This window comes from Rhinoderma darwinii, chromosome 3, assembly GCF_050947455.1.
Source record: "Rhinoderma darwinii isolate aRhiDar2 chromosome 3, aRhiDar2.hap1, whole genome shotgun sequence".
NCBI classification, from domain to species: Eukaryota; Metazoa; Chordata; class Amphibia; order Anura; family Rhinodermatidae; genus Rhinoderma; species Rhinoderma darwinii.
In genome coordinates, this window is record NC_134689.1 from 327,690,653 (window position 1) to 327,717,770 (window position 27,118).

Below are 27,118 nucleotides of genomic sequence, written 5' to 3' on the forward strand. Positions count from 1 at the left end.
CATACCTCAAGGGGGCCTTAGCCGCAAAGCGTGCTGGGAAGTGTAGTTTTACTCCCAAACCACACATGTGTGCACGACAGCGGTCTGCGGTCTGCGGTCTGTCTCTCTCTCTCTCTCTCTCTCTACTGATGTGAAGCTAGAACTGTAGAGCCACAAGTTGCAGAGCGCTGGAGCACAGCCTAGTGGTCAATGTGAGTAGTTGTTACTATGATATGATTCATGTGATGTATTTACTAACAAATGATCAGATTGGTGATTACTTTTATCCTATATTGTGGCTAAACACTGGCTAGTAAGTCATATATCAAATATTAAATATGGGAACAGGGGTGCACGGCTGTGCAACTAGGTAGAGCAGAGTCACAACCCATCTGTCAGCTAAATTTGTGGCCTTTTTTGTCACAACTTTTCCACATATCAAATATTCATACATGCAGTTCTTTAGTTTCACACAGAGTTTTTTGCAGTCAGAAAATCTGCCTCAAAATTCTGTTTGGAATTTTGAGGCAGATTTTGCTCAAAAGTCAAGCTCCTCAGTGCGGAGTTGTCAGTATGTTCACACACAAACTCAAAAACGTCTGAAAATACGGAGCTGTTTTCAAGGGAAAACGGCTCCTGATTTTCAGACGTTTTTTGAGCAACTCGCGTTTTTCGCAGCGTTTTTTACGGCCGTTTTTGGAGCTGTTTTTCAATAGAGTCTATGAAAAACGGCTCCAAAAACGTCCCAAGAAGTGACATGCACTTCTTTTTACGCACCGTTTTCAGAAAACGAGGTGTAAAAAAATGCCCCGTCGGAACAGAACGCCATATTTCCCATTGAAATCAATGGGCAGATGTTTGGAGGCGTTCTGCTTCCGATTTTTCAGCCGTTTTTTGGGACGTTTACGGCCCGAAAAACGGCTGAAAACACTGCGTGTGAACATACCCTAAGGAGGAACGATAGGCTCGGGACCCCATTCTAGTTATTGGTGAGGCCCATAGTGATCAGACACTTACCACCTATCCTGTGAATAGGTCATAAAGGTCTATTCTGGGAATACTTATTCTCGCTGGTTATTTTTTCATGGTGAAGAATTTCTCCCTTGCATGTGAACAGTGTTTTACGAAAGCCCCATTCAGAATGTTAGTGGACTTGATGAGCGTTTTGGCACAGAATCTGTGCCAAAATCCTGAGCAAATCCTGAATGTGTGAATGGGGCCCTAGGAGGAAGTTGATTCTCATAATGACTCTGCCACTTTGTAGGTAGCATTCTCAGCCTAAGGCCTCATGCACACCGTAGCCGTGTGCACGGCCGTGATTTTCGGGTCGGCTGGCTGCGGACTGTCAGCCGCAGGCCGCCCGCAAATCGCGGGACATGCACATGGCCACCGCCATTGTTTTCAATGAGCCCGGACCGCAGAAGACGGCCGTAATAAGACATACCCGTTCTTTCTGCGGTGCGGGCTCCCGGGCCGTGCAAAGACCGCAAAAACTACGGTCGTGTGCATGGCCCCATAGAAATGAATGGGGCCGCAATTCTCCAGTGGATTTTCGGGGGAATTGCGGCCGCAAAAACACGTTTGTGTGAATGGGGCCTTAGGGTATGTTCACACGCAGTGAGCAAAGACGTCTGAAAATACGGAGCTGTTTTCAGGCGAAAACAGCTCCTGATTTTCAGACGTTTTTTTAACAACTCTCGTTTTTCGCTGCGTTTTTTACGGCCGTTTTTGGAGGTGTTTTTCAATGGAGTCAATGAAAAACGCCTCCAAAAACGTCCCAAGAAGTGTCCTGCACTTCTTTTGACGAGCCGACATTTTACGCACCGTATTTTGACAGCGACGCGTAAAATAAAGGCTCATGGGAACAGAACATGGTAATTCCCATTGAAAGCAATGGGCAGATGTTTGTTGGCGTATTAGGGGCGTTTTTTTCAGGCGTAATTCGAGGCATAAAATGCCCGAATTACGTCTGAAACCACTGCGTGTGAGCATACCCTAAGGGTATGTGCACACACACTAATTACGTCCGTAATATACGGACGTATTTCGGCCGCAAGTTCCGGACCGAACTCAGTGCAGGGAGCCGGGCTCCTAGCATCATAGTTATGTACGACGCTAGGAGTCCCTGCCTCGCTGCCGGACAACTGTCCCGTACTGTAATCATGTTTTCAGTATATGACAGTTGTCCTGCAGCGAGGCAGGGACTCCTAGCATCGTACATAAGTATGATGCTAGGAGCCCGGCTCCCTGCACTGTGTTCGGTCCGGTACTTGCGGCCGAAATACGTCCGTCAATTACGGACGTAATTAGTGTGTGTGCACATACCCTTATTCCCCATCTCTTCCAAGTGCATTACACCTAAAGGTAAAAATGACAAAAGCCCTCTGTCGGGTTCGATCTAATCCAGATATAGCGGGTGTATCAGTGGGTGCAAGGTCTCATAAAGTGGCTGCGTATGCGGACGACCTTCTGTTCTTTCTCACTGCGCCCAGGATCCCCTTGCCCAACCTCATGGCAGAGATGAGTAGATACTCGACACTGTCAAATTTCAAAATTAACTATCAGAAGTCTAAGGCTCTCAACATATCGCTGCCGCAGTCCCTAGTGGAGGACCTGTCGGGGTCCTTCTCCTTTAAGTGGGACAGAGACTCGCTTCAATACTTGGGGGTCCAGCTCTCCAGGGATCTCTCTCGCCTTTATGCAGTTAACTATCCTCCTCTCCTTCAACGTGTAAAGAGCGATTTTGATTCCTGGACGAAGGGCACCTTCACGTGGTTCGGCAGATGTGCAATCTTCAAAATGAACATTCTACCACGGATACTGTACTTCTTCCAAGCCCTACCGATCCACATTCCCCGCACTTTCTTCCGAGCTTTGTTGTCCTTACTCCACCGCTTTATTTGGGTGGGGAAACCGGCCCGTATAGCCCGCTCCACGTTTTTTCGCTCTAAGAGTGAAGGGGTCGTGGGGCTCCCTGACTTTATCTCCTACCACCAGGCCTCGCACTTGGCGCGCATCCTGGACTGGTTCCGCCACACGGAGGTCAAACAATGGGTGTCGATGGACAAGTCTTGTATGGCTGTCCCCCTGCAGGCCCTGCCTTGGCTGGGCTTGGATACCCCTCTGCCAGCAAGGGCACACCCAACGATAGGGCCCTCACTGGCAGTTGCGTCAAAGGTCTTTCCCTGGAAAGAGATCTCCCCTTCTCCGTCCCCCCTGTTTCCAGTCTTGGGTAACCCGGCGTTTCCTCCAGGGCGGGAGGGGGGTCCATTTAGGAGCTGGTTGCGGGCAGGCAGGGGCCCCGCCTCTCATTATCTGCACGGGGAGTCATGGATGACTGGCCCGCAATTGACGTCTTTGACAGACCCTCTCCCCCTCACTCCCTGGCAGGTCACTCAGCTGAGACACTTACTGGTGTCCTTGCCTAACCCTGCGGAACATGCTCGGGTCAAAACTCAGTTTGAACTCCACTGCGTGGGCACCGGCTCGATGCGTCACACACTATCCAGACTATACTCCCTATTGATCTCCCCATCTACCCTCTCCACACCTACATATTTGCTATAGTGGGAAAGGGACTTGGGAATCACACTCTCGGCTGAACAACAAGATAGGGTATACACAATGACACATAAATCGTCCATGGCCAGTAGGTATCAGGAAGCGGGAATTAAAATTTTAACGTGCTGGTATAGGGTGCCTTCCAAATTACATGCCATGATTCCGGCGGTCTCCCCGCTGTGATAATACATGTCTTTTGGGAGTGCCCGAGGCTGACTGCCTTTTTGGTCAGAGGTATGGCGTATCACCTCCAAATTCACGGACTTCCCACTCCCGTGCACACCGGACTTCTTCTTTCTCCATCTGTGCGAGGTCCCGTTGTTCTCATATCGTCGCTCTGTGGTCCGCCATCTGGTGAATGCTGCCAGGGCATGCATACCAGCGCTGTGGAGACAATCTTGTGCGCCGTCGCTCAGCTTGTGGTTCGATAAGATACAGGAGATCAGGAGGATGGAGGATCTCACGGCTTCTATGAGAGGTACTCACGCCAAGTTCATCAAGACTTGGTATCATTGGGTCAGGTTTCAATCATCTTTGGCGTTCAGGAACATCGTAGCCTCTTGATTTGTACTTTCTGCATGACATATAACAACGGAACTCGTCCCTATCTTTCCCTCCTCTGTCGTTCCTCTTTTCTTCTTTCCTTTTTCATACCTCTTTCTAAGATATGTTTCACTGTGGTTCTTAGTGCATGTCTGCAGGTTCGGGATGCATGGGTGAGCCCCAATTATTGTTTAACATTACTCTGTTTGTACACCTACCATTCAGGATGTCCACATATGCCGGCCTGCGTGCCGAAGTACTATATGGTTGCATATTCTTTTGGCATTAACGTGTCATATTTGTAAAAATTTATAAATAAAAGAATTTATAAAAAAAAAAATGACAAAATCATCCATATTCCGGGCTGTCAGTGAAATCTCCTGTCCTTACAGTCACATGTTGCTGTGGGAAAGAGACCTTAAGCTCGATCAACAATTGGAACCAAGTGATAATAAGGAAGATTTCTAGCAATAACCACTTAGAATGAATGAAGAGGAGGAATGAGAGTGGTAGTGCAAACGGCTTCAGCGAAGGTCAGGGTGGCCAATCTCCTTTTTTGTTATTTTTTTTCTCTATAAATTTCCAAAAAATCATGAACAGCCAAAAATTGGAAAACCCAAATGGATGATAAGCAAAATATGTGTAAGGGTATGTGCTCACGGTAGCAGGCTTTTACGTCTGAGAAGACAGACAGTTTTCAGGAGAAAACAGCAGCCTCGTTTCAGACGTAAATGCAGCTCCTCGTATTTTGCGAGGCTTCTCTGACAGCCATAAATTTTGAGCTGCTCTTCATTGACTTCAATGAAGAACGGCTCAAATTTACGTCTGCAAGAAGTGTCCTGCACTTCTTTTGACGAGGCTGTATTTTTACACGTCGTCGTTTGACAGCTGTCAAACGACGACGCGTAAATTACAGGTTGTCTGCACAGTACGTCGGCAAACCCATTCAAATGAATGGGCAGATGTTTGCCGACGTATTGTAGCCCTATTTTCAGACGTAAAACGAGGCATAAGACGCCTCGTTTACGTCTGAAAATAGGTCGTGTGAACCCAGCCTTAAGCTCAAATCCTTATATGGAGACATTAGCACCAAGTACTGTGAACTATAAACTGATGAGAATTACAGTGTTAGGCCGGATTTACACGAGCGAGTGCGTTTTGCGCGCGCAAAAAACGCGCCGTTTTGCGCGCGCAAAAGGTACTTAACAGTTCCGTGTGTCAGTAGTGTATGATGCGTGGCTGCGTGATTTTTGCGCAGCCGCCATCATTATGACACTCTGTTTGTACATTTGTAAACAGAAAAGCACGTGTTGCTTTTCTGTTTTCATTCATAGTTTTCCTGCTGTTGTGCGAATCACACGCGTTACACGGAAGTGCTTCCGTGTGCTGTGCGTGATGCGCGAACAACGCAGAAATATAGGACATGTCGTGAGTTTTACGCAGCGGACACACGCTGCGCAAAACTGACGGACAGTCTGCACGGCCCCATAGACTAACATAGGTCCGTGCGACCCGCGTGAAAATCACGCGCGTTGCACGGACGTATTACACATTCGTCTAAATAAGCCCTAAATAAAGTGCACAAGCTCCTCCAGCTTAAAAAAGAAAATCACAGACGGGTCAATTCTTTTTTTATGGACACTGAACAAATGTCGCCTATTTTTGTAGACTGTGAATTTACCCACATTTGGCAACCCTGCAGAGGTTGCCAAATGTAAAGATGGCCATTGATTATGCGGTAGTGTTGCTGGTGATACCCATTTAGGATTAAAAAGTGAGATGCAGTGATTTATCCTCACTCCAGTCTCAAATATGTGACTTCACATTTTAGCACTAAGGGTATGTTCACACGGCCTATTTACGGACGTAATTCGGGCGTTTTTGCCCCGAATTACGTCCGAATATAGCGCCTCAATAGCGCTGACAAACATCTGCCCATTGAAAGCAATGGGCAGACGTTTGTCTGTTCACACGAGGCGTAATTTACGCGCCGCTGTCAAAAGACGGCGCGTAAATAGACGCCCGCGTCAAAGAAGTGACCTGTCACTTCTTTGGCCGTAATTGGAGCCGTTATTCATTCACTCCAATGAATAGCAGCGCCAATTACGTATGTAATGGACGCGGCGTTCAAGCGCCTGCACATGCCGTTACGGCTGAAATTACGGGGATGTTTTCAGGCTGAAACATCCCCGTAATTTCAGCCGTAACGGACGCCCTCGTGTGAACATACCCTAAAGCTGGCCAGACACAAGTCAACAGGAAAGTGAACACATATTTTAAAGGAGCTCTAGTGGGGCACTGTATGGCAATGTATGGGGTAAAGTGGTACTGGGTACATGGGAACTGTATGGCACTGTGTCGCTATGTGGGCAATGTATGCACTAGTTACATGGGTACTGTATGACACTGACAGTAAGTGTCATTATTCAGGCAATGTATGCACTATGGGTATTCTTTTTTCTATTTATAACAATATAATTTACATTATACATAAGAATATTTACACCGTGTTCCAAATTATTATGCACATTGGATTTAAGTGTCATAAACATTTAATTATTAGTTTTTCAATTAAACTCATGGATGGCATTGTGTCTTAGGGCTCTTTGGATCATTGTAAGCAATCTCAGACACCTGTGATAATTAGTTTGCCAGGTGTGCCCAATCAAAGGAAAACTACTTAAGAAGTACGTTCCACATTATTAAGCAGGCCACAGGTTTCAAGCAATATGGAAAAAAAAAAAGGATCTCTCTGTTGCCGAAAAGCGTGAAATAGTGCAATACCTTGGACAAGGTATGAAAACATTGGATATTTCAAGAAAACTTAAGCGTGATCATCGTACTGTGAAAAGATTTGCGGCTGATTCAGAGCACAGACGGGTTCGTTCAGATAAAGGCATAATGAGGAAGGTTTCTGCAAGACAAATAAATAGGATTAGGAGAGCAGCTGCTAAAATGCCATTGCAAAGCAGCAAACAGGTATTTGAAGCCGCTGGTGCCTCTGGAGTCCCGCGAACCTCAAGGTGTAGGATCCTCCAGAGGTTTGCAAGTGTGCATAAAGCTATTATTCGGCCACCCCTAAACAATGCTCACAAGCAGAAACGGTTGCAGTGGGCTCAGAAATGCATGAAGAATAATTTTCAAACCGTGTTGTTTACTGATGAGTGCCGTGCAACCCTGGATGGTCCAGATGGATGGAGTAGTGGATAGTTGGGGAAAGGCCACCATGTCCCAACAAGGCTGCGACGTAAGCAAGGAGGTGGCAGAGTCATGTTTGGGGCTGGAATCATGTGGAGAGATCTGGTAGGCCCCTGACAGTGTGAAAATGACCTCTGCAAAGTACGTAGAGTTTATGACTGACCACTTTCTTCCGTGTCACAAAAAGAAGAACCGTGCCTTCCGTAGCAAAATTATCTTCATGCATGACAATGCACCATCTCATGCTGCAAAGAATACCTCTGTGTCTTTGGCTGCTATGGGCATAAAAGGAGAGAAACTCATGGTATGGCCCCCATGTTCCCCTGACCTCAACCCTATTGAGAACCTTTGGAGCATCCTCAAGCAAAATATCTATGAGGGTGGGAGGCAGTTCACATCAAAACAGAAGCTCTGGGAGGCTATTCTGACATCCTGCAAAGATATTCAAGCAGAAACTGTCCAAATACTCACAAATTCAATGGATGTAAGAATTGTGAAGGTGATATCAAAGAAGGGGTCCTATGTTAACATGTAACTTGGCCTGCTAAGTTTTTTTTTATTGAAAGAGCTTTTGATTTCTGTAAATATGGCCTCTTGATGCTGTAAATTCAACAAATTTCCATTTTAGTTCTCTTTACAACCTTTAAAATTTTTTGATCTCTGTTGTGCATAATAATGTGAAACAGTGCATTTTGAGTTTTTTACTTCTAAAAAAAAATCTGTTGTCATTAGGAGACTTGTTCAATAAAATTAGCATTATACTCCAACGGTTGATGGCTTGAAGATTATACTGACTGTCATTTGCATCGACTATTTAGGAAAATCAGCGAAAAATATAATTTGCATAATAATTTGGAATGCGGTGTATTGTCCAAACATCACTGCTGCCAGCCTGTACATCACAATGCCCTTAAACCCACATTTGAGATGAGTGGGAAAGTCTGGTTAAACAGGGCAACAATCAGCTGATGAACGAGCAAACCCTGATTAGATCTCTTACGTTATGTTTGACTACTTTTGCACAATATAAACACTTTTTTTCTTTTAACCCCTTAACGACCAGCCTATTTTAAACCTTAATCACTGAGCCATTTTTTACGTTTTTCAATCGTCGCATTCCAAGAGCTATAACCTTTTTATTTTTGCGTCGACATAGCTGTGTAAGGTCTTGTTTTTTGCGGGACAAGTTGTATTTTTTAATAGCACCATTTTGGGGGACATATTATTTATTGATTAACTTTTATTAACTTTTGTTTGGGGGGAAATAGAAAAAAACCTGAAATTTCGTCACTCTTTTTCGCGTCTTAAATCTACGCCGTTTACCGTGTGATATAAATAACACAATAACTTTATTCAGCGGGTTGTTACGATTGCAACGATACCAAATTTGTATAGTTTTTGTATGTTTTACTACTTTTACACAGTAGAAACGCTTTTTTTTCAAAATTATTTGTTTTTGCGTCTCCATATTTGAAGAGCCGTAACGTTTTTATTTTTTCGCCGATGCGGTTGTATGAGGGCTTTTTTTTTTGCGGGAAGACTTGTAGTTTTTATTGGTACCATTTTGGAGTAGATGCGACTTTTTGATCACTTTTTATCACATTTTTTTAAAGTCAGGGTTTACAGAAAACAGCACTTTTTCCATAGTTTTTTATTACATTTTTGACGGCGTTCACCGTGCAGGTTAAATAATGTAATACTTTTATAGTCGGGGTCGTTACGGATGCGGCGATACCAAATATGTGTAACTTTTTAACTTTATTTTGTTTTTTTAATAGTAAAGCATTTTGTAAGGGGAAAAGCTGGGTTTTTCATTTTTTTTCAAATTTTTTTTTTAATTAACTTTATTAAACTTTTTTTTACTTTTTTTACTAGTCCCACTAGGGGACTATAATATGCGATTCTGCGATCGCTATTGTAATTCACTGCAATACTTTTGTATTGCAGTGTATTACTGCCTGTCCGTTTAAAATGGACAGGCATCTGCTAGGTCATGCCTGCGACATGATCTAGCAGGCATTCGCTCCAGGCAGACCTGGGGGCCTTTATTAGGCCCCCGGCTGCCATTGGAGACACAGACATTCGGCGATCTTATCGCCGGGTGTCAGTGGGATGAGAGGGAGCTCCCTCCCTCTCTCCAAAACCACTCAGATGCGGTGCACGCTATTGTGAACCGCATCTGAGGGGTTAAACAGGTGAGATCGATATTAATATCGATCTCACACGGCAGAGCAGGGACGCCCTCAGCTACCTCTGGCAGCTGAGCGCAGGGAGATTTGACAGCTCCCTGCTCTGTTTACTTATTCCGATGCCGCGACGTAAAAAGTCTATGGCATCGGAATAAGGCCCATTAGTGACCGACGTAAAAAGACTATGGGTCGGTCACTAACGGGTTAAAAGTGTTTGTTTTTGTGGCATCATTATCTAAGAGCCATTACTGTTTTTATATTTTTGTAGACGTAGCTACAGTATATGTGAAATTATTATTTTTGCAGCACTACTTGTAGTTTTTATTGGTACCATTTTAAGGTACATATGCTTTATTGCATTTTTTGGAATGCGGGATAAACAAAAAACAGCAATTCTGGCATTGTTTCTTATTTTATTTTTAACAGCGTTCACTGCGCGGGCTAAATAACGTAATTGTTTTATAGTTTGGGTTGTTACAGACGTGGCAATACCAATTATGTGTAGCTTTTTTCTTTCTTTTTTTGTTGGAGAAAAAGTAGGTTTTTCATTTTTTTTTAATTTGGTATTTTTTATTTATTTATTATTAATCTTATAGAACAATTTTTAAATATTTTTTTTAAAGTCCCACGGTAGGACTGTGTAAATCATTCTATTAGTCCCTGCCTATGGCAGGGTCTATAGGCATTCACTGAAGGCAGACCTGGGCACCTTTGTTAGGCCCCCGGCTGCCATTGAAACCATTGGCACCCCTCAATCACTGGGGTGCTGAAGGGGTGACAGAGGGAGCTCTGAAAGCACTCAGATTCCACAGTCGCTATTGACCGAGACATCTAAGGGATTAAACAGGCAGGATTGAACCTAAGGGTATGTTCACACGACAGCGTCCGTAACGGCTGAAATTACGGGGATGTTTTCCGGAGAAAACATCCCCGTAATTTCAGCCATAACGGCATGTGCAGGCGCTTGAACGCCGCGTCCATTACCGATGTAATTGGCGCTGCTTTTCATTGGAGTCAATGAATAACGGCTCCAATTACGGGCAAAGAAGTGACAGGTCACTTCTTTGACGCGGGCGTCTATTTACGCGCCGTCATTTGACAGCGGCGCGTAAATATACGCCTCGTGTGAACAGACAAACGTCTGCCCATTGCTTTCAATGGGCAGATGTTTGTCAACGCTATTGAGGCGCTATTTTTGGACGTAATTCGGGGCAAAAACGCACGAAATACGTCCGTAATTAGTGCATGTGAACATACCCTAACTTTGATCCCGTCCGTTACAGCAGGGACCTGGATGACTTTAGACACCCCTACACCCACTCTAGCCAGCACGGGGCATTCATGCTGGGCTTATGTCACAGCGCCGCATTTTCACAGCGCTGTGACATAAGTATCCTCAATGACTGCCGTGAAAAGTAGTATTGGCGGTCATTAGGAGTTAACAATAAAAAAATTATTCATATATATATATATATGTATATAAAGAGAAAAATTGCAGCACTCCGGTGTGAAAAAATGGTGGTTTATTCAGTCAAACCACCATTTTTTTACACCGGAGTGCTGCAAGTTTTCTCTTTCTATATTTGATATCCCGTCCTAGGATCAGGATGACTTGCTGGGCACCCGTACTACAGATTTTTGTGAGTGCTGCTGCTTTCTGCTTTACACTATATATATATATATATATATATATATATATATATATATATATATATAAAACTAGTCCTTCTCAATGACTTAGAATATCATCAAAAAGTTAATTTATTTCAGTAATTCAATTCCAAAAGTGAAACTCATATGTTATATAAATTCATTACACACAGAGCGATCTATTTCCAGCATTTTATTAGTTTAAAGAGGCTCTGTCACCAGATTTTGCAACCCCTATTTCCTATTGCAGCAGATCGGCGCTGCAATGTAGATAAGAGTAACGTTTTTTTTTTGTTTTTTTTTAAAACGAGCATTTTTGGCAAACTTATGACCATTTTTATATTTATGTAAATGAGGCTTTCTAAAGTACAACTGGGCGTGTTTAAAGTAAAAGTACAACTGGGCGTGTATTGTGTTCGTTACATCGGGGCGTGTTTACTTATTTTACTAGCTGGGCGTTGTGTATAGAAGTATCAGCCAGAGCTCTGTATGAAAGAGTGTTTTAAAATTTATCATACATCCCTTGGTTTATAATTTACCCCAATTTTACTTACCCTGATGTACTCTGCACAGCTTATCCCCCTCATCTTTCCCTTCTGAGCCCTGCTGTGTGCCCAGGCAGCTGATAACAGCCACATGTAGGGTATTGTCGTACCCGTGAGAACCAACATTACAGTTTATAGGTTGTATGTCTCCGGTCAAAATGCTCACTACACCTCTAGATGAATTCCTTAAGGGTGTAGTGTTTAAAACGGGGTCACTTCTTTCGAGTTTCAACTGTACTGGTACCTCAGGGGCTTCTGCATACATGACTTCGCACCAGAAAATCCCCAGTAGGCCAAATGGTGGTCCTTTCGTTCTGAGCCATCCCATGAGCCCAAACGGCAGTTTCTCACCACAAATGGGGTATTGCCGCACTCAGGACAAATTGGGCAACAAAATGTAGTATTTTATTTCTTGTGAAAATAAGAATTTTTGAGCTAAAACGACATATTATTGGAAAAAATATATTTTTTTTTAATTCCAAGCCCAATTCAAATAAGTTCTGTGAAGAAACTATGGTGTCTAAATGGTCACATTACCCATAAATGAATTCCTTGAGGGGTGTAGTTTCCAAAATGGGGTCACTTCTGGTGGGTTTCCATTGCTTTGATACCTCTGGGGTTCTGCAAATGCGACATGGCACCCGAAAACCAATCCAGCAAAATCTGCACTCCAAAGAACACACAGTGCTCCTTCCCTTCTGAGGCCTCCCATGGGCCCAAACGGCAGTTTATCGCCACAAATGGGGTATTGCTGCACTCAGGAGAAATTGGGCAACAAAATGGGGTATTTTGTTTCCTGTGAAAATAAGAAATTTTGATAAAAAATGACATCTTATTGGAAAAAATGTCATTTTTTTTATTTCACAGCCCAATTCAAATAGGTGCTGTGAAAAAACTGTGCGGTCAAAATGGTAACAACCATCATAAATGAATTCCTTGAGGGGTGCAGTTTCCAAAATGGGGTCACTATTGGGGGATTCCTACTGTTTTGGCACCTCAACACCTCTTCAAACCTGGCATGCTGCCTAAAATATATTCTAATAAAAAAGAGGCCTCAAAATGCACTAGGTGCTTCTTTGCTTCTAGGGCTTGTGTTTTAGTCCACGAGAGCCACATGTGGGACATTTCCAAAAACTGCAGAATCTGGACAATACATATTTAGTAGTGTTTCTCTGGTACTCTTTTAATAGAAAACATTACAAAATAAATGGTACATACAAAACAAACACAACAAAACAAAACATATGTACATTTCTGTACATCACAAGTTACCCAGCCTGGCCCTTCTTACGTACATCCCCATGCATACATAACTATAATCCCATACTCATTCATACACACACCTATACCCCCCAACCCCAAGAAAACATAACTATAACACTATATACAACATACTCTTAACCCCTTCCCGACATGCGCCGTACATGTACGGCGCTGTCGGGAGGTGCTTCCCGCAAAGCGCCGGACATGTACGGCGCAGTGATTGTGCGGGCTCAGAAGCAGAGCCGGCACCATCACCGCGGGGTGACAGCTGTATTATACAGCTGGCACCCTCCTGTAACTGCCAGGACCAGAGCTATTCTCCGATCCGGCAGATTAACCCCTCAGATGCTGCGCTCAATAGAGCGCAGCATCTGATAGGTTTTCACCCGATCGGCAACCCAGTGACGCAATCGCTGGGTTGCTGTGGCAATCGGACGCCAGAAAATGGCGTCCGAGTCTGCCTTGTACAGGAGCCGATGAGGACCCGCCTGCGGCGTGTCCTCATAGGCTTGCTGTCAGTGAATAACTGACAGCGCTAATACACTGCACTACGTATGTAGTGCAGTGTATTAGAGTAGCGATCGGGGCATCAGGCCCTCATGTCCCCTAGTGGGACAAGTCAGAAAAGTAAAAAAAAGTTAATAAAAATGTGGTAAAACAATAAAAACACACACATTTCAAATAAAAATAAAGCTAAACTGACTTTTTTCCCATAGTAAGTCTTTTATTATGGGAAAAACAGTAAAAATTAAAAAAAACTATACATAATTGGTATCGCCGCGTCCGTAACGACCCAAACTACAAAACTATTATGTAATTTATCCCGCACGGTGAACGCCGTAAAAAAAAAAACATGAAAAACAACGCCAGAATCTTTGTTTTTAGGTCACATCTCCTTCCAAAAAATGCTATAAAAAGTGATCAAAAAGTCACATTTACTCCAAAATAGTACTAATAAAAACGACAATCCGTCCCGCAAAAAATAATCCCTGACACCGCTTTGTGTACGCAAAAATAAAAAAGTTATGGGTTTTAGAATATGGAGACACAGAAAACAAATGATTTTATAAAAAAAGTGATTTTATTGTGCAAAAGCTGCAATACATAAAAAAAAGTATATAAATTTGGTATCGCCGTAATCGTATCGACCCACAGAATAAAGCTAACATGTAATTTAGGGCACACTGTGGATGCCGATAAAAAAAAACAATAAAAAACGATTCCAGAATTGCTTGTTTTTGGTAATTTCCTTTACCAAAAAATGAAATAAAAAGTGATCAAAAAGTCGTATGTGTTCTAAAATGGTACCAATAAAATCTACAGCCCGTCTCGCAAAAAACAAGCCCGCACACTGCTCAATCAACTGAAAAACAAAAAAGTTACGGCACTAGTAATGCGGTGATGAAAAAACATCTCAATGCGCAGGCCGGAGGGGAACATTCCTGCAGTTTCAGGGCCCTAGTATTGAGGAACTAGGAAAGGGAAGGGACATAGCACATAAGCTGGAAGCGAGGGCGCCCGTATTATACCAGCGCAAAACTTTCCCAGTAATATTTCCCAAACTATGAAGGAGAAAAAGTCCCCAAAAGGTGCAGAGCGTTACAGAAGGGGAGTGAGAAAGAAAACCGTTTATCAGTGTGACGGATCGCTTCACAGCGTAACACACATCTATGGATAATTGTATTATTTACCCCATTAGTATACCCTCTTATTATGCCCTGATGTACTCCGCACAGATTACATATACCCTGATGTACTCCGCACAGATTACATATACCCTGATGTACTCCTCACAGTTTACATATACCCTGATGTACTCCGCACAGATTACATATACCCTGATGTACTCCGCACAGATTACATATACCCTGATATACTCCGCACAGATTACATATACCCCTGATATACTCCGCACAGATTACATATGCCACCACATTATAAACGGAAATACCAGCAAAACTCAAACAAAACTACCAAGCAAAATCCATGCTCAAAATGGTGGTCTATTCCTTCTTAGCCCTACAGCGTGCCCAAACAGCAATTTATGGCCACGAGTAAGGCATTACCATACCCGGGAGAACCCGCTTAACAATTTATGGGGTAAGATTCTCTAGGGGCACAACATCTTGTGCGGTGAATGGGCAGATCAGTGGAAAAATTGCAATTTTCACTTTGCACCATCCACTGCGTATTCATTTCTGAAAAACACCTGTGGAGTCTAAATTCTCACTTCACCCCTTGATAAATGCCTTTAGGGGTGTAGTTTCTAAAACGGGGTCACTTTTGTTTGGTACATCAGGGGTTTTGCAAATGCAACACGGCGTCCGCAAACCATTCCAGCAAAATCTACGCTCCAAAAGATAAATACCGCTCCTTTTCTTCTGAATGCTCCCATATACGTAAACAGCCTATTATAACCACATATGGGGTGTTACCGTACTCGGGAGAAATTTCTTTACAAATGTTGGGGTGCTTTTTCTTCTCTATTCCTTGTAAAAAGGAAAAATGTTGATCTAAAACTACATCTTGTTGGAAAAAAAAAATTATTTTTCATTTTCATAGCTTAATTCTAATAAATTCAGCAAAAAACCTTTGGGATCAAAATTTTCACTATACCCCTAGATGATTCCTCAGGGGGTGCAGTTTCCCAAATGGAGTCAGTTTTGGGGTGTTTCCACTGTACTAGTACTACAGGGGCTCAGCAAATGTGACATGGCGCCCAGACACTATCCAAAATCCAAATGGTGCTAGTTCCATTCTGAGCCCTACGGTGTGTCCAAACAGCTGTTTATGACCACATGTGGGGTACTGTTTTACTCGGGAGAAGTTGCTTTACTAATTTTATGGTGCTTTTTCTCCTTCAGTCCTTGTGGAAATGAAAAAAATACCTAAACCTACATTTTATTTGAAAAAATTTAGATTTTCATTTTTACGGCCTACTTCCAATAAGTTCTGTAAACCACCTGTGGGGTCAAACTGCTCACTGTACTCCTAGATAATTTCCTCATGGGGTGTAGTTTCCAAAATGGGGTCACTTGTTGGGGGTTTCCACTGTTTTGTCCCCTCAGGGGCTTTGTAAATGTGACATGGCCTCCACAAACCATTCCTGCTGAATTTGAGTTCCAAAAGCCAAATGGCGCTCTTTCCCTTCTCAGCCTCGCCGTGTCTCCAAACAGCTGTTTATTACTACATGTGGGGTATTGTTTTACTCGGGAGAAATTGCTCTACAAATGTTGTGGTGCTTTTTCTACTTTAGTTCTTTTGCAAATGAAAAAAAATTAGCTAAACCTACATTTTATTTGAAAAAATTTAGATTTTCATTTTCATGGCCTAGTTCCAAAAATTTTTGCAAAAAAACTGGCCGGTCAAAATGCTTGCTACACCCCTAGATAAATTCCTCGAGGGGTATAGTTTCCAAAATGGGGTCACTTGTTGGGGGTTTCCAGTGTTTTGTCCCCTAGGGGGCTTTGCAAATGCGACATGGCCTCCGCAAATCATTCCTGCTAAATTTGAGCTCCAAGAGCCAAGTGGCGCTCTTTCCAATCTAAGCCCTGCTGTGTGTCCAAATAACCGTTTATTACCACATGTGGGGTATTGTTTTACTCGGGAGAAATTGCTCTACAAATGTTGTGGTGCTTTTTCTACTTTAGTTCTTTTGGAAATGAAAACAAAATTAGCTAAACCTACATTTTATTTGAAAAAATGTAGATTTTCATTTTCATGGCCTAGTTCCAAAAATTTTTGCATAAAAACTGGCCGGTCAAAATGCTTGCTACACCCCTAGATAAATTCCTCGAGGGGTGTAGTTTCCCAAATGGGGTCACTTTTGGGGGGTTTCCACTGTTTTAGTTCCACAAGACCTGTTCAAAGCTGACATGGTGCCTAAAATATATTCTAATAAAAAGGAGGCCCAAAATCCACCAGGTGCTACTTTGCTTCTGAGGCCGGTGCTTCAGTCCAGTAGCACACTAGAGCCACATGTGGGATATTTCCTAAAACTGCAGAACCTGGGCAATAAATATTGAGTTGCATTTCTTGGGTAAAACATTCTGTGGTACAAAAAAAATGGATTCAAAATGAATTTCAGGAAAAAAATAATGAACTTTGTAAATTTCACCTCTACTTTGCCTTAATTCCTGCGCAATGTCTAAAGGGTTAAGAAACTTTCTAAATGCTGTTTTGAATACTTTGAGGGGTGCAGTTTTTAAAATGGGGTGACTTATTGGGGGTTTCTAATATCTAAGGACCTCAAAGCCACTTCACAACTGAACTGGCCCCTGTAAAAATAGAATTTTGAAATTTTCTTGAAAATGTGAGAAATTGCTGCTAAAGTTCTAAGCCTTGTAACGTCCTAGAAAAATAAAATGATGTTCAAAAAACGATGCCAATCTAAAGTAGACATATGGGGGATGTTAGTTAGCAACATTTTTGTGTGGTATAACTGCCTGTCTTACAAGCAGATACATTTAAATTGAGAAAAATGCAAATTTTTCACAATTTTTCGCTAAACTTTGGTGTTTTTCACAATTAAATACTGAATGTATCGGGCAAATTTTGCCAGCAACATAAAGTCCAATGTGTCACGATAAAACAATCTCAGAATCACTTGGATAGGTAAAAGCATTCCGGAGTTATTACCACATAAAGTGAAACATGTCAGATTTGAAAAATGAGGCTCTGTCAGGAAGGTCAAAAGCGGCCAAAGAGGGAAGGGGTTAAAAACCATCTGCCAACCAATGGCCCCCTAAAAAAAAATCACCACATATATAAAACAAAATAAATAATAATCACAATAATAATAGAAACAAAATAATAATAATAATAATAATAATAATAATAAAAAACTCTAAAAATAAAAGTTACCATCCCATGGTGCACTTACTTCAGTGCACCATGTAAATGAAAAGAAAAGAACAAAACACAAAAAAAAAGGATTTTTTTTTTATTGATTTTTTTTATTTTTTGTAAAAAAAAATCTTCCATTTTTTTACATTTTTTATATATATTTTTATTTATTTATTTTATTTTATATTATTAACTTAACCACATTCATACCTAACCTTGTACATACTAACTTAACCGTCACCACCCATCACCTCCCCCTACCAGCATCACGCCTCATTGTCCTTCCATGTCCGCATAGTTCAGATGCTGGTCCCCACCACCCAACACATCACCCACCCAGCCCGATCCCACGTCTCATGTCCTCCTCACGTCCACGTAGTCCAGAATCGGGCTGGGTACACCCCCAGGCCCCCCACCCCACCTATCTACTGCCCATCTTACCTAAACATTCACAGTTTGGCTTCTTGTAAGCCCTTTTTCTGTCTCCAAAAAGCTCAACACAAAAACATACTTGTGCTTACTCAGCCCATCACCAGAGGAGAGAGAGAGGAAAGGCCCCCTAGAGCACCAGCCCAGAGGCCAAAGCCACCCCCAACCACCACCTCGGTCCCTATCGCTAAACCTATCCTGCTTGCCCTATCTCTATCCCTTATTACTTTATAAACTAATCTGTCCCTCCTGCTGTCTCTCATTCTGTCCCTATCGCTATTTCCCGGTGTCATGGCCAGGTGTAGACCCCTACCTCCAGTCTAATACCCAGGGGCACCCCCTCCCCCTGAAGGTTGGTTGACCTAGGGCACCCTAAAATTAAAGCCCCTCCAAAGTCGAGAGGCCTTGGATGCACCCAGTTTCTCAACCTCCAGAGACCGGACCTTCACCAGGTCACCCATGATATTCCTACACACCTCGTCCTCCAGGAGGACTTTAAACTGAGTCGATACTAAGCACCGTGCGTTCCACGTGAAATACCTCATCACTAGACTAACCAAAAAAGAAGTGCAATAATCCCTTCCACCCAGGTCTCCGAATGTCCCATAGACCCAACCAGCATAGGAGAGGTTGGTCAGACCGGGCCAACCGATGGAGGCACCCACCCGTTTGTAAACCTCTGCATTGAAGGGACACTGAAGCAAGAAATGGTCCATGCTTTCCAGCGTGTCATCGCACTCCTCCCGAGGACAACCTCTTTCATCAGAGTTTCTGAACTTCAGATTGCCCCTTACATACAGCCTCCCATTGAAGTAGCGCCAAGCCAGATCCCAAAACTTCTGGGGAATCCTCACAGAGTTTAAAAGTTTTAATCCCACCCCGAGGTCTCTACTTGGGCAGTCCCTGAGCGTCAGGGGCTTCTGGAAGCAGGTCAACAAGACCTTTCTGTCAAGAAATTTTCTCTACATGGTCTTGATCTCCCTCGCCTCCAGACCCCACAGACGAACAGCCTTCAGAACCGGGGCGGCATAAGCCGGGAGGTGCCCATGGGGTGCACGCAGGTCTTTCGCTTGGCCTCCTGTCTCCCATTCCTGGAAGAAAGGCCGAAAGCATCCCCTGCAGGAGGATATCCACAGAGGAGCCCTTTCTCTTTCAAAGAGGTTCGCCAAATTAATTTTAATGAAGGTGTTTACTAGAAACACCACTGGGTTAACCATACCTAACCCACCTAGTTTCCTCGGTAGGTAAGTAACCTCCCTCTTGATTTGGTTAAGCCTGTTTCCCCATAACAGTTGGAAGAACAGGCTATAGACCCAAGTCCAGAGAGGCTCTGGCAACATGCACACGCTGCCAAGGTAGAGCAACATGGGCATCAGGTAAGCCTTGGCCAGGTGAACCCTTTCCCTAAGGGACAAAGACCATCCCTTCCATTGGCCAACCTTCTGGGCAGCTATTGATAGCCTACCTTCCCAGTTTTTCTTGGGGTAATCACCCGGGCCAAATTCAATGCCTAAGATTTTAGCAGACCCTTTGGGCTCTGGGAGGGTGTCCGGGAGATCAAAACTGGGATCCCCCCCCCCCCCAGCCAGAGACTTTCACACTTGTCCCAATTGATCCTGGACCCAGATGCCCGTGAGTAGCGCTCAACTTCTGACATCACCCATTCTGCCTCCCCTCTCGAGGAGACAAAGATAGTGACGTCATCCGTGTACGCAACCACCCTCTGAGTGGCTTCCGGCCCCTCCAAGTCCATCCCCACCCCCGCCAATGGCCCATGATCGAGTAGCCTAAGAAAGGGGTCGATCGCAAAAACATACAGCAAGGGGCTTAAGGGACAACCCTGGCGGACACCAGACCCAACCTCAAAGGGGGTTCCAGTCCAACCGTTCACCAGTGCAAAAGACTCAGCCCCAGCGTATAGGGTCTGGAGCCAATTAACGAACTCACCCGGTAGGCCATACCTCAGAAGGACTGACCAAAGGTACTTGTGATTCACCCGGTCAAAAGCTTTGGTCTGATCCAAGGACAGCATGTACCCCTCCCATCGGCCAGAATGTCCCTGCTCCACTGCCTCTCTGACACTGAGGACAGCACTAAAGGTGCTGCGGCCTGGAACAGAGCAATGCTGGGCCGACGAAAGGAGCCGGGGTGCAAACTTCACCAGCCGATTAAACAGTACTTTTGCGAGAACCTTTCTGTCCGTATTGAGGAGCGCTATGGGACGCCAGTTCTCAATACGGGTCGAATCCTTACCCTTTGACAGAATGATCAAGGCCGACTTGCCCATTGACTTTGGCAGAGTGCCCGAGGAGAGGCACTCATTAAAAACCGCAGTCAAGAGAGGAACGAAGGTTTCCTTAAAAGCCTTATAAAACTCAGATGTTAAGCCATCTGGGCCTGGCGACTTTTTGATGGCCAACCCATCAATCGCCAGCATCACTTCCTCTTCCTTGATCGACTCTGTCAAAACACCAAGCGAGGGGTCTGCTCCTGGCTCAGGGATGGTTTCAGCCAGGAAAGCCGACATTTCGTCTCGGTTTAGATCCTGCTCACCCAAAAGCTGCGAATAAAAGGATCTGATGACCTCCAGGATCCCTGATTTGGATCTCATCAGGGAGCCTGTACTATCTACCAGTCCTGTCTACCCCCTCGCCCACGGAGACCTCCCTCCTTACATTCTCCGTAGGGTTGGAGCAGACATTGATGACTGAGCGCGGACACCGACTGAAAGGGTGACCTAGGTCACCACACAGGTTACACCTAATCTGGCCACACGATGTGGCCAAATGGCCTACCCCCCCACAATGAGCGCACTTCTGCACAGTGCAGCTTGCGCTCAAGTGTGAGGGGTCGCCACACCGGTGACACAGCTTCGGCTGCCCCTGGTAGAAGACAAGGATTCGATCTCTTCCCAAGAAAGCAGATGATGGTATGTGGGACACCGTCTGCCCCAGACGCTTAAGTTTTACCATAAACGTCCAGGCTCCCGACCAGATGCCAAACTCATCGCAGTTTTTCCGTGGCATCTCTGCTACCTCACCATATCTTCCCAACCAGGTCATGATGTCCACACAGGAAAGCGACTCATTACGGGTAAGAACGGTCACTTTCCTGAGACCATTCTGGCAAAAGATTGCTTGCGCAGCAAACCCTCGCCAGCCAGGCTCGCTCTTCACCAGCTCATAGTTCACCCAGAAGACCTCAAGGCCCCCCGGCTGAACAAAGCTGATGTCAAACTCAGCCATACCATGAGGATGTATCAAGGCGTAGATGTCACTCGCCTTGAAGCCCATCTCCAGCAGCAGCTCCACCACCCTCTTACAAGTAGGGCACGCACGCATCATTGCCAAACTGCCGTCCCCGGGCCCAGAAGATGAGGATGGGTGGGCCGGCGGTCCCCCCACCACAACGCCCGCATACGACCTGCCGGGCGCTCTGGCGGAAGGAGCAACCAGCCCCCCACTGGTTGACACTCCCCCCACATTATCACAACCCACATTAACATCAGTATCCACAACATTACCACCACCAACAATATTACCAACACTACTAACATTACCATTAATATTTAAATTTCCACTTACATTCCTCTCCACAACTTTCATACCGGCCAGGCTGGTTACGGAGTTCTTCCTCTTGTCTGTAGACTTTTTATAAGTTGTTTTTGTCGTTTTTGTGGTCTCCACATCATCAGGTGCCGCTACTTCTGGGGCGCCGCCGGATATCTCAGGCGGCAATCCCTCAGCACCCTCCGCTTCACCGACCTCCATATCTGCTGCGCCACCAATACAATGTTCAGGAGGAGGGGTGCCGCCACCCCTCGTGCCCGCTAAACCCCTCCCACCGCCTAAGGGGTTAAGGACGCATCCTAGTTTTGGCCTTAAGGCTCAGAGCCCATTTTTCAAATCTGACATATTTCACTTTATGTGGTAATAACGCCGGAATGCTTAAACCTATCCAAGCGATTCTGAGATTGTTTTCTCGTGAGACATTGGGCTTCATGTTCGTGGTAAAATTTGGTCAATATATTCAGTGTTTATTGGTGAAAAATTGCAAAATGTAGAGAAAATTTGGAAAAAATAGCATTTTTCAGTATTTAAATGCATCTGCTTGTAAAACAGACGGTTATACCACCCAAAATAGTTACTAGTTCACATTTCCCATATGTCTACTTTAGATTGGCATAGTTTTTTGAACATTCTTTTATTTTTCTTGGACGTTACAAGGCTTAGAACATAAACAGCAATTTCTCATATTTTTAAGAAAATGTCAAAAGCCTTTTTTTTTAAGGTACCTATTCAATTCTGAAGTGGCTTTGAGGGGCCTATGTATTAGAAACCCCCATAAAACATGACATTTTAAAAACTAGACCCCTCAAAGTATTCAAAACCGCATTTAGAAAGTTTTTTAATCCTTCAGGCATTTCACAGGAATTAAAGCAAAGTGGAGGTGAAATTTGCAAATTTCATTTTTCTTGCTGAATTTCAATTTTATAAAAATAAATTCTGTAACACAGAAGGTTTTACCAGAGAAATACTACAAAGTATGTATTGTCCAGATTCTGCAGTTTTTAAAAATGTCCCACATGTGGCTCTAGTGCGCTCGTGGACTAAAACACAAGCCCTAGAAGCAAAGAAGCACCTAGTGCATTTTGAGGCTTCTTTTTTATTATAATATATTTTAGGCAGCATGCCAGGTTTGAAGAGGTGTTGAGGTGCCAAAACAGTAGGAATCCCCCAATAGTGATCCCATTTTGGAAACTACACTCCTCAAGGAATTCATTTATGGTTGCTGTTATCATTTTGACCGCACAGTTTTTTCACAGCACCTATTTGAATCGGGCTGTGAAATTAAAAAAATTTCATTTTTTTCCAATAAGATGTCATTTGTGATCAAAATGTCTTATTTTCAAAGGGAACACAATACCCCATTTTGTTGCCCAATTTGTCCTTAGTGCGGCAATACCCCATTTGTGGTGATAAACTGCCGTTTGGGCCCATGGGAGGGCTCAGAAGGAAAGGAGTGCTATGTGTTTGTTGGAGTCCAGATTTTGCTAAATTGGTTTTCGGGTGCCATGTCGCATTTGCAGAGCGAGCAGAGGTATCAAAGCAATGGAAAGCCACCAGAAGTGACCCCATTTTGGAAACTACACCCCTCAAGGAATTCATTTATGGGTATTGTGACCATTTTGACCCCAGAGTTTTAAACAAAATTAATTTTTTCCAATAATATGTAGTTTTGGCTGAAAATTTCTTATTTTCACAAGAAATAAAATACCCCATTCTGTTGCGCAATTTGTCATGAGTGCAGCAATACCCCATTTGTGGTGATAAACTGCCGTTTGGGCCCATGGGAGGCCTCAGAATGAAAGGACCACCATTTGGCCTACTGGGGATTTTCTGGTGCGAAGTCATGTATGCAGAAGCCCCTGAGGTACCAGTACAGTTGAAACCCGCAAGAAGTGACCCCATTTTAAAAACGACACCTTAAGGCATTCATCTAGAGGTGTAGTGAGCATTTTGACCGGAGACATACAACCCATAAACTGTAATGTTGGTTCTCACGGGTACGGCAATACCCTCAATGTGGCTGTTAACAGCTGCCTGGGCACAGCAGGGCCCAGAGGGGGAAAAGGAACGGGGATAAGCTGTGCGGAGTACATCAGGGTAAGTAAAATTGGGGTAAATTAAAAACCAAGGGATGTATGTTAAATTTGAAAACACTCTTTCATACAGAGCTCTGTTTTTTCGGGACACGTGTCACATTGATATATTGTGTCCTTCCTTATCCCCCTCTTATAGCAGACTTTGCACCTCTTTTGACTTTTTCCCTTCTTGCCAGTTTGGGGAACTTCTCCTGGAAAGTGTTGCCCTGGTACGATGCGTGTGGCCTCGCTTCTAGAAGTACTGGATACCCCCCACCCCTTCTTGGTCCCTAAAGATTAGGTTCTTGATAATCACCTCTTGAAATTCCAGGAAAATTGTCCTCTGGCCTGTACATAGACGTAGCACGTACATATTGTACAAAGCCATCTGTATGATGTGCACGGCCAGCTTCTTATACTACACCGCGTGGCGCTGTAGGGCTTCAGGACTTGATCTGACAAGTCCACCCCTCCCATGTACCTATTGTAATCCAGGATGCAGTCTGATTTGGGGGTCTCTGTACTGGTACCTCGTACAGGTACATGGGTACTGGTGTGGCATCTCTCTTGTCTTGTACTTGACACACAATATGTTGCTGCTAGAATGTGCCCAGCTCTCACCCCTTCTGAGTGTTTGCCCAAGCAGAGTCTTAGGGAGGCCTCTCAGATTTATTCTAGCAGTGCCGCATGCCGTAGGACTGGAAGCGAGGCAGTTGAAGAGTGGGACGCTGGTATAAAAATGATCCAGGTAGAGGTGGTAACCCTGGTCCAGCAGTGGGTGCACCAAATCCCACACAATTTTTGCATTCACTCCCAGTAAAGGGGGGGGGGAGCATTATGGGGGTTGAATACTGGTGTCCTTCCCTTTATATATCCTAAATTTGTAGGTATACCCTGATGCACACTCACACAGCTTATACATCTTCACGCCATACCTTGCCCTCTTACCCGGCAGGTACTGGCAGAATTGAAGCCTCCCTTTAAAATCTACCGAGGACTCATCAATAGAAATACACTTCTCGGGGGTGTATGCTTGGGAGAAGCGGGCACTGAAACGGTCTAATAGGGGTCTCCGTTTATACAAACGGTCAAAACTGGGGTCATCTCGGGGTGGGCACTGCTCATTATCAGTATAATGTAAGAAGCGAAGTATTGCCTAATTTATTTATTTTTTTAGGTTCCAGTTGACATCTGAAGTTGCTTTGAGGGACCTATATATTAGAAACCCCTATGAAACACCCCATTTTAGAAACTAGACCCCTCAAAGTATTCACAACAGCATTTTAAAAAGTTTATGTACTCTTTAGGTGTTTTTCATGGGAATTTAGAGCAAAGTAGAGGTGAAATTTACAGATATTTTTTTGTTGTCAGAAAATCCTTTTTATACCATTTTTTTTATAACACAAAAGGTTTTATCGGAGAAACGCAACTTAATACTTATTGCCCAGATTCTGCAGTTTTGGGAAATATCCCATATGTGGCCCTAGTGCGGTAATGGACTGAAGCATCGGCCTCCAAAGCAAAGGAGCACCTAGTGGATTTTGAGCCCTCCTTTTTATTAGGCACCATGTCCGGTTTGAAGAGGTCTTGTGGTGCCAAAACAGTGGAAACCCCCCAGAAGTGACCCTATTTTGGAAACTAGACCCCTTGAGGAATTCATTGCAGTTTTCATGGGGTGCATGTGACCTAATACTGGTCTGCCAGCAACAGAAGCCTCCTATGCCCCGCTTGGAGGCGGGGCCTAAAAGGCTTCCGGTACCTTCGGCAAGATGGCGCCGGTTCAGCTTCCGGCTCAGAAGCTGAGACGGTTTCATCAGCAGTGAGTGCCCGCTGTATGTTACAGCGGACACCCCGCTGTAACGGCAGGAACCGGAGCTAGCATCGAAAGCGATGGCTGCATCTTAGTGGTTTGTAGCAAATCGACAGCTCTGCCATGCGATTGCAAGGCTGCCGACTGCTACCATGGCAACAGGAGGCCTAAGAATGGCCTCCTGTCTGCCATTACGGAAGCCGATGGGGCCCCGACCGGAGGCGGAGCCTGAACGGCTTGCTGTCAGTCAACAACTGACAGTTCTAATACATTGCACTACATAGGTAGTGCAATGTATTAGAACATCAATAAAACAGTTGGACCTTCAAGCCCCATAGTGGGACGAGAGAAAAGTGTAAAAAAAAAAAGTTGTAAAAAATGAAATTACATTTTCAAGTAATAAAATAAAACACAATCGCCCTTTTTTCACTTATCAAGTCATTTATTATTGAAAAAATTAATAAAACCATAGATATTTGGTATCGCCGCTTCGATAACAACCTGAACTATAAAAATATTATGTTATTTGTTCTGCGCAGTGAACACCGTAAAAAAATACTGCCATAATTGCTGTTTTTTTGGTCACTTTGTATTCCAAAAATTGAAATAAAAAGTATCCAAAAATGGTACCTATAAAAACTATAGCTCGTCTCGCAAAAAACAAGCCCTCATACAGCTCCGTTGACAAAATTTTAAAAAAAGTTATGGTTCTTACAACATTGCAACAGAAAATATATATTCTTTTTACAAAAGTAATTTTATTGTGCAAAAAGTGGTAAAACATAAAAAAGTGCTATAAATAAGGTATCGCCGGAATCGGACTGATCCACAGAATAAAGTTAACATGTAATTTATGATGCATGGTGAACGCTGTATAAAAACATCTAAAAAAAACAATGCCAGAATTGCTGTTTTTTTATCACCTGGCCTCCCAAAGAATAGGATAAAAAAGATCAAAAAGTCACATGTACCCCAAAATGGTACCAATAATAACTACAGCTCGTCCCGCAAAAAAACAGCCCTCATACCACTACGTCTATGAAAAAATATGCAGTTGTGCAGGCCCGAGGGGAACACTTCTTCTGTTTCAAGTGGCGATTTATCAAGGCCCTAAAATTAGGGAACCAGGAAGGGGAGGGCCCAAATGAGAGTAAACGTTATTATACCAGGACAACACTTCCCAGCAAAATTCCCCAAACTGAAAAGGTGCGGAGTGCGGACCAAAAGGGAATAAGAAAGGACTCCACTTATCAGTTCGACACTGGCCTGTGCATAAAAAATTTCTTCACAGCGTAACAAATATTTATGGATTATTTTATTGTTTACCCCATTATTATATTATTATACCACCTGACTGCCCCTGATGTACTCTGCCCAGCTTACATGTACACCCACATTATAAATTGAAATACTAGTAAAACTCCAACAAATCTACTACTAAGCAAAATCAACCCTCCAAAAG

The 27,118-nt window shown here is 43.8% G+C and overlaps 1 long non-coding RNA gene across 1 annotated transcript in view; it reads left to right on the forward strand.

The window, feature by feature from the left end:
- Nucleotides 1-73: 73 nt before the first annotated feature.
- LOC142749816 (uncharacterized) overlaps nt 74-27,118 on the forward strand; it is a 71,609-nt gene continuing 44,564 nt past the window's right edge. Inside the window, exon 1 of the long non-coding RNA XR_012882464.1 lies at nt 74-191. This is a non-coding gene — a long non-coding RNA (uncharacterized LOC142749816). The remainder of the gene's footprint in view (nt 192-27,118) is intronic.